The sequence below is a fragment of the Elephantulus edwardii genome, unplaced genomic scaffold (genome assembly GCF_000299155.1).
Source record: "Elephantulus edwardii isolate Elephantulus edwardi_28Jun2011 unplaced genomic scaffold, EleEdw1.0 scaffold00009, whole genome shotgun sequence".
NCBI classification, from domain to species: domain Eukaryota; kingdom Metazoa; phylum Chordata; class Mammalia; order Macroscelidea; family Macroscelididae; genus Elephantulus; species Elephantulus edwardii.
In genome coordinates this window covers 14150303-14165852 of record NW_006399759.1, presented here as the reverse complement: position 1 = coordinate 14165852, position 15550 = coordinate 14150303, and the positions used below count along the sequence as shown (strand labels likewise).

Sequence of the window (15550 nt, the reverse complement as noted above, 5' to 3'; positions counted from 1 at the left end):
ATATTTTCTTGTCTTATTGCTATCACTAGGACTTCCAACAATATTGAATAGGAAAAGTGATAGTAGGCATCTTTGCCTAGTTACTGTTCTCAAAAGGAATGCCTTTAATCTTTGTCCATTGAGAATAATGCAATGTTGGTTCTAGGGTTTGTGTATATACTTTTTACTATGTTGAAGAAATTCTCCTCTTATCCTATTTTGTTGAGTGTTTTAATCAGGAAAATGTGTTCGATTTTGTCAAAGGACTTTTCTGAATCTCTTGCTAGGATCATGTGATTCTTGTTCTTTGCTTTGTTTATGTGATGAATTGCATTGCTTGATTATCTTATGTTGAACCATCCTTGCATACCTGTTATGAATCCCACTTGGTCATAGTGAAGCATTTTTTTGATGTATCATTGGATTCTATTGAGTTCGATTTTATTCAGGATTTTTGCATCTATGTGTATGAGATATATTGGCCTATAGTTTCCTCTTTTTGTCACCTCTTTATCTGGTTTTTGTCAAGGATATGTTTACTTCATAGAATGAGTCTGGAAGAATTCCATCTTTTTCTATTTTCTGAAATCGTTTATGTAGAATTGGTGACAGATTTTCTCTGAATGTTTGATGAAATTCACTTGTAAAAGAATAAGGTCCAGGGCTATTTTGGCTGGAAGTTATTTTATTCCCTTTTCAATTTATTCTTTTGTAATGGTTCTGCTTAGGTGTTCAATTTCAGTTTGTGTCAGTTTAGATTAGGTTGTGAATTTTCTAAGGTTTTCTCCATTTCCATTAGGTTTTCATATTTGTTTGAATACAGTTTTTTCCCCATAATATTCCATTGTTAGCCTTTTTATTTTAGTTTGTTGTTGTGATGTTTCCCATTTCATCTTTTATTTTTTTTTCATTTCATCTTTTATTTGTATTACTTCTGTTACTTCCATTGTTAGTTTTTACTAGTGTTTTGTCGCTTTTATTGACCATTTCAAAGAACCAACTCCTAGTTTTGTTGATGGTTTCAATTGTTTTTCTGTTGTCTATTTAATTTATTTCTGTTCTAATATTTATAATTTTAGGCTTTTTAGTGGTGTCAGGTTTTCTGACTGTTCTTTTTCAATTTGTTGGAAATGTTGGATTAGAGAGTCAATGTTCATTTTGATATGTTTTTTATTGCTGTAAATTACCCTCTGATTAGTGCTTTGGCTGTTTCCCAAATGTTTTGGTAAGTGGTGTTTTCATTGTCATTTGTTTCAAGATACTTTTTATTTCATGTTTTATTTCTTCTAGTACCCACTCATGTTCAAGCAAGGTGCTGGTCAGCTTCCAAATGTATAGTTTTTCCTCCTTTATCCTCTTTTTATTAATATATAATTTTGTAGCATTGTTGTCTGATAAGATGCTTTGTATTACTTCTATGTTTTATTAATTTAGTTATTCTTGCCTTGTGGCCTCAAATGTGATCTATTCTTGAGAAAATTTCATGCACATTGGCGAAGAAAGTGTGCTTTTCTGAGTGCATTAGCCTTTAAATATCTATGAGATCTAGTTGGCTTATTGTGTGGTTTAATTGTTCAGTATCTTTCTTCAGTTTCTTTCAGGTATTTCTATCTTTTTTAGAGAGTGATGTATTGAAGTTTCCAACTACTATAGTAGTGTTATCTATTTCCTTTTTTAAGTTTTATTAATGTTTATTTTATATATTTTGCAGGTCTTTCAATTGGTGCATACATATTTATTATTGTTATGTCCTCTTGTTCTATTGACCCTTTAATGATTGTTACGTGACCTTCCTTGTCCTTTGTGATGGTTTTTGCTTTGAAATTTATTTTATCCACTATTAATATCATTACTCTTGCTTTTTTTCTGGTTGCCATTTGCTTGGTATATTTTCCTCACCCTTTTATATTTTGTCTTTCTTTACCTTCATTTTTCAGGTATGTCTCTTATAGACAGCATATGGATGGGTTTTGGTTTTTTATCCAATCTCCTACTTTTTCCCCTTCAGTGGTACATTTAAACCATTCACATTCAGTGTGATTATTGAGAGGCAAAGTTTTATTGCTATCTTTTTGTTGAGTCCTTTTTGGTGTTGTTGCTTGTTACTTTTATCCATCCTACTTTCTGTGGTACCTCTGTAAGAAGGACGTCTCCCAGGGCTTCCTGCAGTGCTGGTCTTGTTTTTACAAACTCCCTTAGGTTCTGTTTTTCTGGAAATATCTTAATATATCCTTCATATATAATGGACAATTTTTCTGGGGACAGTATTATTGGTTGACAGTTGTGTTCTTTGAGTGTTTGATATATGTCAGTTCAATGTCTTCTTGCTCGCATGGTTTCTGCTGAGAAATCAGCACTTAATGTTATCTGCTCTACCTTATAGGTTACTCTTTGTTTATCATTTGTGGCTTTCCATATTCTCTCCTTATCTTTGATTCTGGTAAATTTGACTATGATATGCCTTAGTGCTTTTCTTTAGGGTCTATTCTATACGGTGCTTGCTCAGCTTCTTGAATGTATATTTTCTCATTCTTCTTTATGTCTAGGACATATTCTTCGAATTATTCTTTCACAATTTTTTTTTCAATCCCTTTGTTTTCTCCTTCCTGTTCTGGGATTCCAAAGATGCACATATTATTTCTCTTGATAGTATCTCACATTATTCTTAGATTTTCTTCTTTTCCTTTTTGACTCTGCTTTTTCCTAGCATATCAGTGGTAACAATTCCATCTCCTATTTCACTGGTTCTGTGTTCCATCTCTTCAACTTTATGCATGTGTTCTTCCATCATATTGACAGAATCTAAAACATTGGACCTCTTACTTTGAATGTTGATTTCTTATTTTTTCCAGAGCCTCTAATTCTTCATTTGTTTTATCTGCATTCTTCTGGATTTTTTTTTAAACTCCTCCTGTTTTTTGCTTGCTGTATCCTATAATTCTTCAAGTTTGTATTTCAGCATTGAAAATATTCAATCATTGTTCTTTTTATATTCTGTGTCAGAAAGTTCCATCAGATTTTCTAGCTTCAAGGAAGGAAATCTATTGACACTGTGTTACTTTTGGGAAGTGATATCTTACTTTGGTGCTGGAGAAGAGCATTGAATATATCATAGACTGCTAGGAGAACAAACAATTTCATCCTGGAGAGGGTGAAGCCAGGCTGCTCCTTGGAAGCAAGGATTCTGAAGCTTCATCTGACATACTTTATATCTGTTGCAAGGAGGGACCAGTCCTTGGAGAGGGATGGTTCAGGGCAGGAAGACCATAAATTAGATGGAATGATTCCATTACTAGGGTAATGGGGATAGGCATTTTGGAGACAGTGAGATTAGCAAGGAATAGAGCAGGGTTTAGGGGCTATTGTTCATATCATCATTATGAGTTGCAAGCGACTCAATGGCACATAACAGTAACAACAACAACAACAACATCTTGCTTTGGGCTTGTGTAGGCTGTGCTGTAACTTGCTTCTTTCATGACATTGCTGTGGTGGAGTTTCTCATGCCTGATGTGATAGTAGGGTTTTGATATGAAATCATTGTGCAAGAAGAAGGTTAGGCATGCACATGTATGGATGCACATAGGGTGGGTGCATGTACTGACATATGTGAGCACAGGTGTGTGTGTTGGGGGACCAGAATGGAAAACCAGGAAGTCTTGGTTTTCCCCTGGAGAATTCAGTCTGCCACCCCAATTGAGCTCCAGCTGTATCACCCCTCTTCTGCTTATGGTGAATCATGGAGTAGAGCAATCAATGGTGTAGAGCAATCAACAGTGACAACCTCCCCTTCCCCGCACCCCCCCCGCCGAAGTTCCTCACTCAATTTCCCACTGTCCTGCTTGCTCTTGGTGGGTAGGTCCCACTGTGGCTTGCTGCTCCCCGCCACAGCTTATTGCTCCATGCTGAGGTTCACTGCTCCCCACTAAGGCATGCTGCTCCCTGCTTATGTTCCCAAACTTACTATTTTAATAATAGACCTCACTCAAATTCCATCTGTCCCACTCCCTCTGGTGCATGTCACTCTGTGAATCTTCATCTTACAAACTCTGAGTAAGCTGTTAGGAGGGAGGTGTGGATGTGGGATAGACTTTGGAAAAAAAATTATACTTTCAAAAGTAATGCTTGTTGTTGTTAAGCACTTTTAAGGCAACAACATCTAATATTGATTCTCTGAGTAGCAGCAGAACAGAAGCCTACCCTGTCTTGGACTATCCTCACAATCCAAAATATGCAATCTCTAGTCCATGTCCATTGTTGCCAATCTATCTCATTAAGAGAATTATTTTATTTTGTGACCCTCTATACTTTCAAACATCGTGTTCTTTTTCGAGCATTAATTCTTCATAACAAACAAAATGTCCAAAGTGTAAGAGATAGAGTTTCTCCATTTTTTTTCCTTCCAAGGAGCACTATGGCTCCATCATCTCTAGACAAACTTATTAATTCTTTTCACAGTCCATGGATATAAAACATTTTCTTCAACATCACAGCTTAAAGACAGCAATTCTTCTACTGTCATCCTTAGTCAGTGTCCAACGTTTTGATGCATAAGAAGTAATTGAAAAGACTGTAGTTTTAATCAGATGCACCTTAGTCTTCACACTGACATTGCAGTCTCTGGGGTCATTTCAGGTGCCAAAAAGGACAAGAGAGTTTGGGACAGAGAACTACTAGTCGGGCAAAGACTTTTTCAGCTTTCTGTGATAAGGGGAGCTTTGTTGAGATCCCTTTGCACACAAAGTGCTACATTTGGCACCCCTGACCTCTCATGCCACTCCAGAGATAAAGAAAAACATTAAGACTCAGGAAAGAAGCTTCCATCAGGTGAGCCACTCTTCCCCAGAGCTGACACTTTCAGTGTGATGAAGGTAGAGGAGAGACTGATACTTCCCTGGGGAAAGTTGCTTAGTTGGGGACCCTTGCATCCACCATAGCAGGGCCATCCCAGGTGTCAAACAGAACAAGAGAGTTTGAGATGGAAGACTACAAGAAAAGGCAAGATTTTTACACATTTTCCAGCTGGCACATTGAGCTATGAACAAAAGAGAGCTGACTTAAAACCTCCCTGGTTAGAAACTACAAGTGGAGTACCTGGTCTCCCACTCTTCAGCTATTCCATAGACATAGGAGGACAATAGAATCATATAGCTGAGATTCCTACAGAGCTGATGTGCAAACCAGAGAAAATCTGAAGGACTTTAGAAAAGGTTAATTTTCCCAGAAAATACTTTCAGGAGTTTGACTAGCTCATCTTATACAGTGAATATGTTAAGTTGGTAACTAGTCAATAATATCATAAAGATAATAACTACCAAAAACTTTCTCAGACAATAGAAAAGGCCTAGCACTTATCAAGAAAAACTTCACATAATGTCAACAAATCAGCAGGCAGCTTTAAACACAGTGGGGGAAAAATCAACAAAGTAAGTCTTCTTCAAGAGCAGCAATGACCTAAAAGTATTATATTTTAAGGCATTATTTTTATCGTAGGAGTATGCAATGAGGGTTGTAGAGTGGATTATATTTGGGGCTAGGGGGTGGGGTTTGGGGAGGTGTGGGGGGGGATTGTGTACCAATGAGGGAGTTTTTCTTTTGCTTTTCAAGGAGAGGAGCAAATAGCGGGGGGAGGGGGGAGGGGTTTGTGCAGGGAGAAGGGTGCAACAATGAATGAATGGAATCCCAAAATCTCTGTAGATGTTCATTGAAATGAAAAATAAACAAACTAAATTTAAAAAAAAAAAGCAGCAATGAATAGTAAAGACCCAATGAATACCATGGTGTATAGAGGGCAGAAAATATATGTAGATATGGAAGCATTTGGATCACTGTGGAAGAAACAATGGAAGCCATAATAAAGAGAATACACTGGAGGTGGAGAACCAGAAGAAATATATTGATGTGGAGTTATTTGAAGAGCTACAGGTGAAAGGAATTTTCTCAACATAGTGTAAAGTGTGTGTGTGTGTGTGTGTGTGTGTGTGTGTGTGTGTGTATAAACAAGAACTAATATCATTCTCAATGGAGAAAGACTAAAAGCATTACCCTTATTAAGAGGGACCAGACCAGAATATTCACTGTCACCATTTCTGTTCAATATTGTATTTAAAGTAATTGCTAGGGTAATATGACACGAGGAAAAAATAAAAGGCATCCAGATCGGAAAAGAGATCGTTAAACTGTCACTATATGTAGATGTTGGAAGCAGGAGTGGCATCCATTTCCTAAACAACATACCTCTGGAAACTCTATGAACTTTGAGAAACAACAATAGTTATAGAAAACTTCAGGTCTTTTGTTCATAGGGTTGCTATGAGTCATGCTTGACTGGACGTCTATCAACAACAACATCAGCATTATGCAGATGATATAGTGTACACAGAAAACCCCAAGGACTCAAACAAAACAAAAAAATAACCTGTTTGAGCTAATGAAGCCACTTAATTGGATGGCAGGATATAAGATCAGTACCAAAAAGTCACTGAGATTTCTCTAAGCAACAAAGATAACTCAGAGAAGGAAATAAAAAAACAATACCATTTATAGTAGTCAACCACAATTGAGATATTTGGGAATGAACCTAACTAGAAAAACAAAAGAGCTGTGCAGAAAAAAAAAAAAACCAAACAAACAAAAACCAAAACCAAAACAAACAAACAAAAAACAACAAAGAAATAAAACAAAAAAAAAACCCCACAAAACACATCTGTGAGAAACAATTAAAGACTTAAATAAATGGGGGGAAAACATGTTCCCTGTTCATGCACAAGAAGACTTTATATAGTGAACATGACAATCTTACCAAAAGCAATATGCATGTTCAAAGCAATCCCAATACAGATATCAGATACAGTTTTAAAAAGATTGAAAGGGAAATTGTCAAGTTGATTTGGAAAGGAAAGAGACTCTCAACAAGCAAAGCACTTCTGACAAACAAAAATGAATTGGAGGCATTGCATTCCCTTATCTCAAAACCTACTACACAATAATGATAATCAAAATAGCATGGTACTTGACAAGTACATAAAACAACAGAAGAGAATTAAAATCCCAGAAATAGACCTATCTAAGGTCAACTGATATTTGACAAGGAAATAAAACCTTTCAAATGGGGAAATGTACAACCTGGAGAGAATAAAATTGATGAATGGTAATTTCTAAAGATTAAATCCCTGTGTGCATCAAAAAGTTTTCCAGTAGGGTGAAAAGAAAACCTACCTACTGGGAAAAAAATATTTGGCAGTACCATCTTAGACAAAAGTCTCATAACAAGTTTAAAGACTATTTCTGGACTTCCAGACAAAAAGTACAGATAATCCAATTACAAAATGACCAAGGCATACCTAAGACTCCTGTTTCCAAAATTAAAACCGATAGAAAATATTTTTTAAATGCAAAAAAAAACAACCAACAATAAAAACCTCTTACATTGTGGTTGTTCAGTATCTTGGAAAAGTAGAGCGTCTATTACACAGGATGTAAAATTTTATTGTTTAAATATGTTTAAACTTTAGTGTAATGGTGAACTTACCTGAACATATATACAAAACATAAAAGACCTGCACCACTGTTGCCTTCACGCAGTTGAACCTGGAAAATAAAGGCAATCTGGCAAAGCTGATGGAAGCCATCAGGACCAATTACAACGACAGATATGATTAGATCCGCGGCCATGGGGGTGAGGCGACATTCTGGGGCCCAAGTCAGTGGCCCCATTGCCAAGCTGGAGATGGCTAAGGCCAAAGAACTCACCACCAAACTGGGCTGATGTACACACTGACTTTTCTGTACATAGGAGTAAACTTATTCCAATGTTAAAAAATAAACAACAAAAACAACACAAAATGGTGGGGGCAGGTGTGGGGCAGGGTGAGTGCTGGCCTGGGCCAAGAGGGGCACAGAGAAGCACAGAGCTCTCACCTGGACCTGCTATACCTGCACTGGGCTTCACTCTGGACTCTACTGGCCCTAGGACCTTCAGCCCTAACAACCTCACACTCACCTCTGTGGCCTTGAAGAAGCCACTCGGCATGTTTGCTCCCTCTGTCAACCTCATTGGCACCTAGGACGTCTACGTCTACCTCCTGGCAGAGTAGGCCAGCCTTAGGAATGCCTTGGTGTAGGACTACACACACAGATTACCCTTTGAGCTCAACCCTCCAGCAGAAGGAGGGGGGCACAAGAGCCTCCAGCTGCAGTCCTGCAGTAACTTGCCCAGCCTGGATGCCCTCAGCGATGTGTCCCAGGCCTTAGAGACCCTTGTCTATGTCAGTGCCAACCAAATCTGTCTGTTTGACTCCAACATTCAGGGCTTCTGCAACTCACCCTCTCATGGGGGCATACACAGAATAACAGGGTCAAGTATGTCCTTGTCAACAAGTCCACCGGCTTGGTGCAGGACCAGACCCTATTGTTAGACCCCATCCACACCAACCAGCTCATCCCATATTCAGCAATAAACACGTGGTCAGGGCAGAAGAGAGGGGGCATGACTGTCATCATGTCCATCCTGGGCTCCCTGCCCTTCTTGCTCATGGGATTCACGCGCATCTTCATCCTGAGCTTCGTGGACCTGGGAGTCCAGATGGAGACACCACACATGACTCTCAGATCACACAGAAAGTGGTACCCAAGTCCCTAGGGATTTTGGAGCCTTCCTACTCATCTGTGAACCGGGGCCCTTCCCTGGACACAGCTGAGGTGTACTCTAGAAAGCTGCCAGACTGAGTTGAGCCCCCGGCCCCTGGCCGCGTCCCCCGCCATCATGCTCGGTGTCACATCCTCCCCTGACAAGATGAAATCCCCTAGTAAAATCTCCCTGATTCTGAGTTCAGTAAAGATTGATAGACTAGAAAAAAAATATTAAAAGTTCCTGAAAAAAACTCCAATATGATTTATTCTAGCAGATAAGAGAGCATGACTGTTTGTAAACTACAGTAATTAGAATTTATGTGTATCATCTGATAGTAATAGCAAAAAGCATAAATTCCAGATTATTGGTGAAATGACAAGAGTATTGTGCTAAAGGAAATGGTTATTTATACAAAAGTTTTAGCTTATATTCCCCCCTCACAATCTAAAAAAAAATTATCAGTGAATTAAGACTGTACATATAAAAAAAGCACTATAACACTTACACACACACAAAGGTATGTTTTCAAAATTGAGATAGGAAAAGGATTTCTTAAAATTAAAAATGGAATCATTCGCTTAAAATAGCACATTTTTGATCCTTTGTTACAATACAATGAGTAAAAGAAAACTCAAGCTTTACATAGTGAAAATTATGTGAATGTTATGTAATAAACAAATTACTAGATTATTTTATGTATGTTGTTGTTGTTAAGTGTTCTTGAATTAAATATGACTCATAGCGACCCTATGAGCAACAGATCGGAACCCTATCCTATCCTGTGCCATCTTCACACTTCCTGACACACTAGAGCCCACTGGGGCAGTCACCTGGTTGAAGGTTTTCCTCTTCTCCACAAACTCCTCCATCTTTCCACGCATCATGTCCCTCTTCAAGGACTATCTCTTCCTAGCAACATGACCAAAATATGTTAGGCGGAACTCTACAATTTTTGCCTCCAAAGAGTGGTCTGGTTGTACCCTTTCTGATACATGTGTTTATTCTTTTGTTTGTACATAGGATGTTCAGTGTTCTTCTCCACCACCACACCTCAAAGGTATAAATTCTTCCCTGTCATCCTTATTTATTGTCTAGTTCTAAGAAGCAGAGCAAGTGATTGGGAAGCCCATGGCCTGAATCAGACACACTTTAGTCCTCAAACTGACATCATTACTCTTCAATAGTTTTGGAGATGTCCCTAACCGTGGTGTCTCCTTATATTTGTTATACTGAAAGCTGTGCCACTGGTGTGTCAAATGCCATAAGGATTACTCATGGTCGACAGGTTTTAGTGAAGCTCTCAGATTAGGACAGACTGGAAAGCAGGATTGACCATCCACTTCTTAAAGAACAGGTGTTTGAAAAGACTATGAATGCTACAGGAATACAGATAGCATAGTTGTATAGTGGTGGAGCCCAGACGGGAAGTCATGTGAAATGAGGGAAAACAAACAATGAAAAACATAATTTAATAATTGGAACATGGAATGTACATAGCTTGAATGTTGGAAAAATGGAAATTGTTAAAAATGAAATGGAACTTATGAACATTGGCATAGGAGGAATCCATGAGATAAGATGGACCAGCTGTGGCCACTTTGAATCAGATAATCATACGTTATACTATTCACAGAAGGAATGAAAAACAGAAGAATGGTGTTGCATTCATAGTCAAAAAGTCAATTTCAAGTTCTATCCTAAAATACAAAGTGGTGAGTGATGGAATAATATCTATATGCCTACAAGGAAGACCCATTAACTCGACTATTATTCAAATATACACTTTTATATCTAGAGCCAAAGAAGGTGAAATTAAGAATTTTTACCAAATCTTGCAATCTGAAATTGACCGAACATGCAATCAAAATGTGATAATGATAATTAGTAACTGGAATACAATAGCAGTTGGAAAATATGGGCTTGGTGATAGAAATAAGTCTGGAAATAGATCTTATTCTCTAGACTTCCTTAAAGCTATTAAAAAAAAAAGCCAGATCTTCATACAGAAGCATGTGTAAAATGAATAACAGAGAGAGGAAAAAAAAATAAGAGTAACCCATAAGCTGACCCAAATATTATATCTGTCATGGCTGGACTCCACTAGCAGCTCCAAGGTGGTAAGTAATTTCCTTGTATGATTTACACTCATGGAAAATCCATGGAAGGTCAGTAAAACCAAAACCAACTTGATGGCAGTAGCGAGTTGTTGGGGATTTAAATATATATGTGAATTATTCCTACTTTTGTGTATTGTTCGTATTTTAGCGAATTTACAGAAAGGAAGCATTTTCAGTCATTTGTTGTTTTATAACTATATGGAAATTATCTGTATTTCAATAACAAAACTCATATCCAAACCCTAAAATATTGCCCTAGACTGGATTCTAATGTGGTGACCTTCTAAAAACTGCATTTCTGGCTTTAAATCTTTATGGAACAAAGTATCCTCATATTTCCTTTTTGACGAAGCTTGTGTGTTTGAGCTTCCAAGCTTTTAGTTATCAGCACAGCACTTAAGTAATACATCACCAGGTCCCCTCTTTATGGAAATTAGTTACTTTTTAAAAGCCACCTATGGATTAATTATCATTAATTAATCATCATTAATACAGAAAATGCTGTTAGATATTACAGAGATTCTGAATGAACAAACTTAATCTATCATTACTGTAGATTATAATTTGGCATAGCCATTTTGGAAATATCCATTTTCAATGTACACACCATCTTGTCATTTCTAAGTATGCACCCTATTTTTACTCTTGTCTATGTGTCTCACAAGGCACATAGGTACAAAAATTTTCCTATCAACAATGCTCACAATGGAAAAAAAAAAGAAAATTATCATCAATTTCAAATGGAAAAAAAATAAATTCTAATACATTAGTCTTGCTGTAAAGATGTGAAAATGACTTGTACCGACACCCATGAGTAATTGAAGTATAATATCGCCTCAAAGAGGTGAATCAATAAAACTTTCATTTCATATACTATAGGAATGAATATGAATGTACAACTGGCAAAACTAACCTTAATAAAAAGCATGAGTTAGATAATAGATAATTCAAGCCAGTAGTTACCTGAAGGATGTTTAGTACATTCTGACAGTCGAAACTCCTGGGAATATTCCATCTATTAAACCAGGTTTGGATGATTTGCCTGTTCATCTCACTATTCCTAAAGCTTTACAAATAAACTTTAAAAAATTTATCCATAGGTTGCATGTTTTTGCTGTTGTTAGGTGTCTTTGAGTTGTGTAAGACTCATAGAGACCCTACAAATAAAACATCTGAACCCTGTCCTATCCTGTGCCATCCTCACACTTCTTGATACACTGAAACCTATTGCAGCAGTCACTGGGTTTATCCACCTACTTGAGGATCGTTTTCTCCATTGCTGACCCTCTACCTTTCCAAGCATCATATCACTGTCCTAGGAATAGCTCCCTCCTAGCAACATGCCCAAAGTATTATGTGAAGCAAAGCCTCGTCATTCTTGCCTCCAAAGAGCACTTGGTTGCACTATCTCCAAGACATATTTGCTTATTCTTTTGGCTTTTCATAGAATGTTCAGTGTTCTCCAAAACCACAGTTCAAATACATCAATTCTTCTTATTCTGTAATCCTCATTCATTGGTGAGCTCTCAAATGCATAGAAAGTGATTGGAAAGACCATGGCCTGACTCATGCACAGTTAGTGGAGTAAGGTGCATTGTCAGAAAGGAGAAAAATGCTAAACTTTTAAATAAAGTTTAAAAAATTGAATTAATTTTTAATCTTTGAGTTGAGAAGTATAATATATAATGCAATATTGAGATAGATATACTGGTCTGAAAGACAGGAAGAAACATTTTAAAAATATGACTATACACAACAGAGAAATCTGGTAGTCTAGTGGGAAAAGAGTTGTACTGAATACCGATAGATAAGAGGCTTGAAAATACCAGCTACTCTGCGGGAGAAAGACAAGGCAATCTTCTGTGTAATTTACATTCTGAATAGTGCTGTAGTTCAGCTATGAGACAGATATAATTCAATGACAGATAACACCAACGTACATAAAAAATGAGTATTTTATAATACCAAGTGTACTCTGGAAGGCCCAGGGTCTCAGCCCTTTATGGGTCTCATTCTCACACAACAGATCCACTGTCTTCAAAATGATTCTGGCAATAGAAAACCTTCATCAAGTTCATCTTACTAATAAGGGAGCTTTGGTGGCTTAGTGGGAAAGATTGCACAGCCCAAAGCCCCACAGTTCAAATTTATCAGCTGCTCCATGGGAGAAAGATAGGCAATCTCCCCCAGTGAGATTTATTGCATCTGAAAACCTGCTGGAGTGTCAGCTATGAGTAGATACATAACAAAAAATAATGTAGTAAATAAAAATGGATGTTAAAAAATAAAATAAACAACCAAACAAAACAAATATGGCTATTGACTCAATTCCAACTTACAAAAAGCTGTTGCTGTTGTTGTTGATTGCCATTGAGGTGAGCACGACTCATAGTGACTCTATGAACAGAGGACCTGAAGCCCTTCTATCAACTATTGTTTCTCAAAGTTCATAGTGTTTCCATCAGCATGTTGTTTAGGATTTGGGTGCCACTCCTGCTTCTAATAGGATAAGGTAAATTTACACTCTAAGGTTTACAAGCCAAATTTTTTTCTTAGTCTGCGGGTTTTCTTTTCACTCCACTGGAAAAAAGTTTTGGGAGGCAAATGGCCTTGATTTTTAGAAAGGTCCATTCATTGATCTTATTTTTTCCTGGTATTGCACTTCTTGCTATATTTGTATGCCTTTGTATGCCGTAGGATATGTTTTCTAAGTTTGAACCATTTGTCTTATAATTCTAATACTTTTGAACTTTATCCCTAGGTCTCTTGTCTAACTCAGTTTTTTGTGTTTTGTTTTTTATAGTGAGAAACGTGGATCCTGTTTCAGTTTTCTGCAGGTAAATGTCCAATTTTGCCAACAACAGTTGTTGAATTTGGTGCTGTTTCCCCATTTATTAGATTTTGATTTCTTGTCAAATACAGATTTACTGTAACTATATGGGTTAAATTTTGTGTTCTCGATCCTATTCCATTAGTCTGTGTGTCTGTCATTGTACCAATATCATTTTGTTTTGGTAACTACAGCTGTGCAATAGGTTTTTAGGTCAGGGAGTGTTGTGTGCACCTTCAGAAATGAACCCCTGATGGATTGTAATGGAGTTAAATATTTTATTTGTTTGGATAATAAAAAAATCTAACTTTTGACATAGCAAAATTAAAATGTCATATGGTTAGGTCTCAAATATCAAAAATGTTATTATGGAGGAAGTTGAAAGTCTTCCTCTTCTTTGCTGACCCTCCACTTTGCTAAGCATAAAGTCCTCCTTTATGACTGGTTCATTCTACAAACATTTCCAAAGTATGTGAGATGGAGTTTAGCCATCCTTGGCATCCCACAACTATCTTGGTGAAAGTGAAACACTTTCTCCAAAACAGATCTGTTTGTTCTCTTAATAATCCATGAGATTCTCAACAAGATGAATTAACACAATGACTGCAACAATGTGCTCAATATGCCAGAGATAAGGGGGATGACATAAGATAGGGTAAAGTTCAAATCTGTTGTATATAATCAATTATGAGTCACAGTCAACTCAATAGAATATAACCAAAATGATCGTAAAAGAAACTGGAAAATTCCCTTTTGTTCTCAAGGAATGAACTTCATGGAAAAGGGTGGAGAGTGTTGTATTGCACAGGTTTACTTAACCCTTTTCTGTTTTATTATGAGCAATTCAATGTTTTGAGATACAAAGGGGAAAATGTTTTGAGCATACATGTTGGTTTATTTGCTACATGTACTTAATATTTTTTAGTCTTCTCCACAATTGTAGAGACAGAACCTTGTGACAGTGATGAACAGAGGTATCTAATGACATATAAGCTCATATTTTTAATAAAACTCAAGTGTGCCCTCTGACATAGTGCTTTAAGCCTAACCTGTTTTCTTTCAGTCTCCCCTGCCTATGCAAATTCATTTGGCCGAAACAACCCCAGAAAACTAGAATTATTTGCAGAATCACTGCAAGGGAGTTCAAGCATGGAAGAATCATTATTCATAATTTGCTGCCTATGGTAAAAATCAGTACCAGTCTGTTCATTTTCACTTACTTATTCACTTAATAAATCATCGAGTAGACATGATTTTCAACCTCCACCAATAAAGAAGAAATTCTTTCAGAAAATAATCACTCAATGATTTAAGCTGAAAATATAAATGTGTTGCACACAGTGCAGAGAAATCTCTGTCAGCTATATAAATCTTATGCCTGCCTCTCTACTCTTCTGTGCTGTGACAATGCTAAGAGACCAAGGAATGTTTGTAAGTGAGACTTTCCAAAACTCTCAATGTCAAAAATTACTTATGAGTAACCTTAAAAAATTTAAAAATAACATAAGTTGAAAACAAGCTGTACCTCAGATTGGTAGGGAAATATTATTTTCCTTTATATTTATTTTTATTGCTTGGGAGTCAACTCATAATTGACCCTCCAATGGATTTCTGAGACTGTAAAACACACAAGAAGAAATTTCTCATCTTTCTTTAGCTGAGCTAATGTTAAAATTAAACTGCAGAGAGGTGCAACACAATTTTCTATGGACTGTATCACCGGAGTGGGGGTGTGTGTGTACAAGGTAGACTTAGATACAGACATAACTCGGAGGATTATTGAAACACAGCATGAGCCTCAACAAGATAGAATGACCTAGTGACTATAAAAATGGTCTCAGACCATACTGGAGATTGTATGACATAGTTTACAATCTATTGTTTATACGGTGGCTGTAACTCATAACCAACAGTACTGCTCCTAACAACAACAACAAATATGTAGTGGGTAAGAGTTTTACTACTAATCCAAAGATCACACTTCTCTGGTAG

General features: G+C 37.0%; 1 pseudogene; it reads left to right on the top strand.

The window, feature by feature from the left end:
• The first annotated feature begins 7823 nt into the window (after positions 1–7823).
• LOC102875036 lies at positions 7824–8706 on the top strand (annotated as a pseudogene).
• Positions 8707–15550: the final 6844 nt, after the last annotated feature.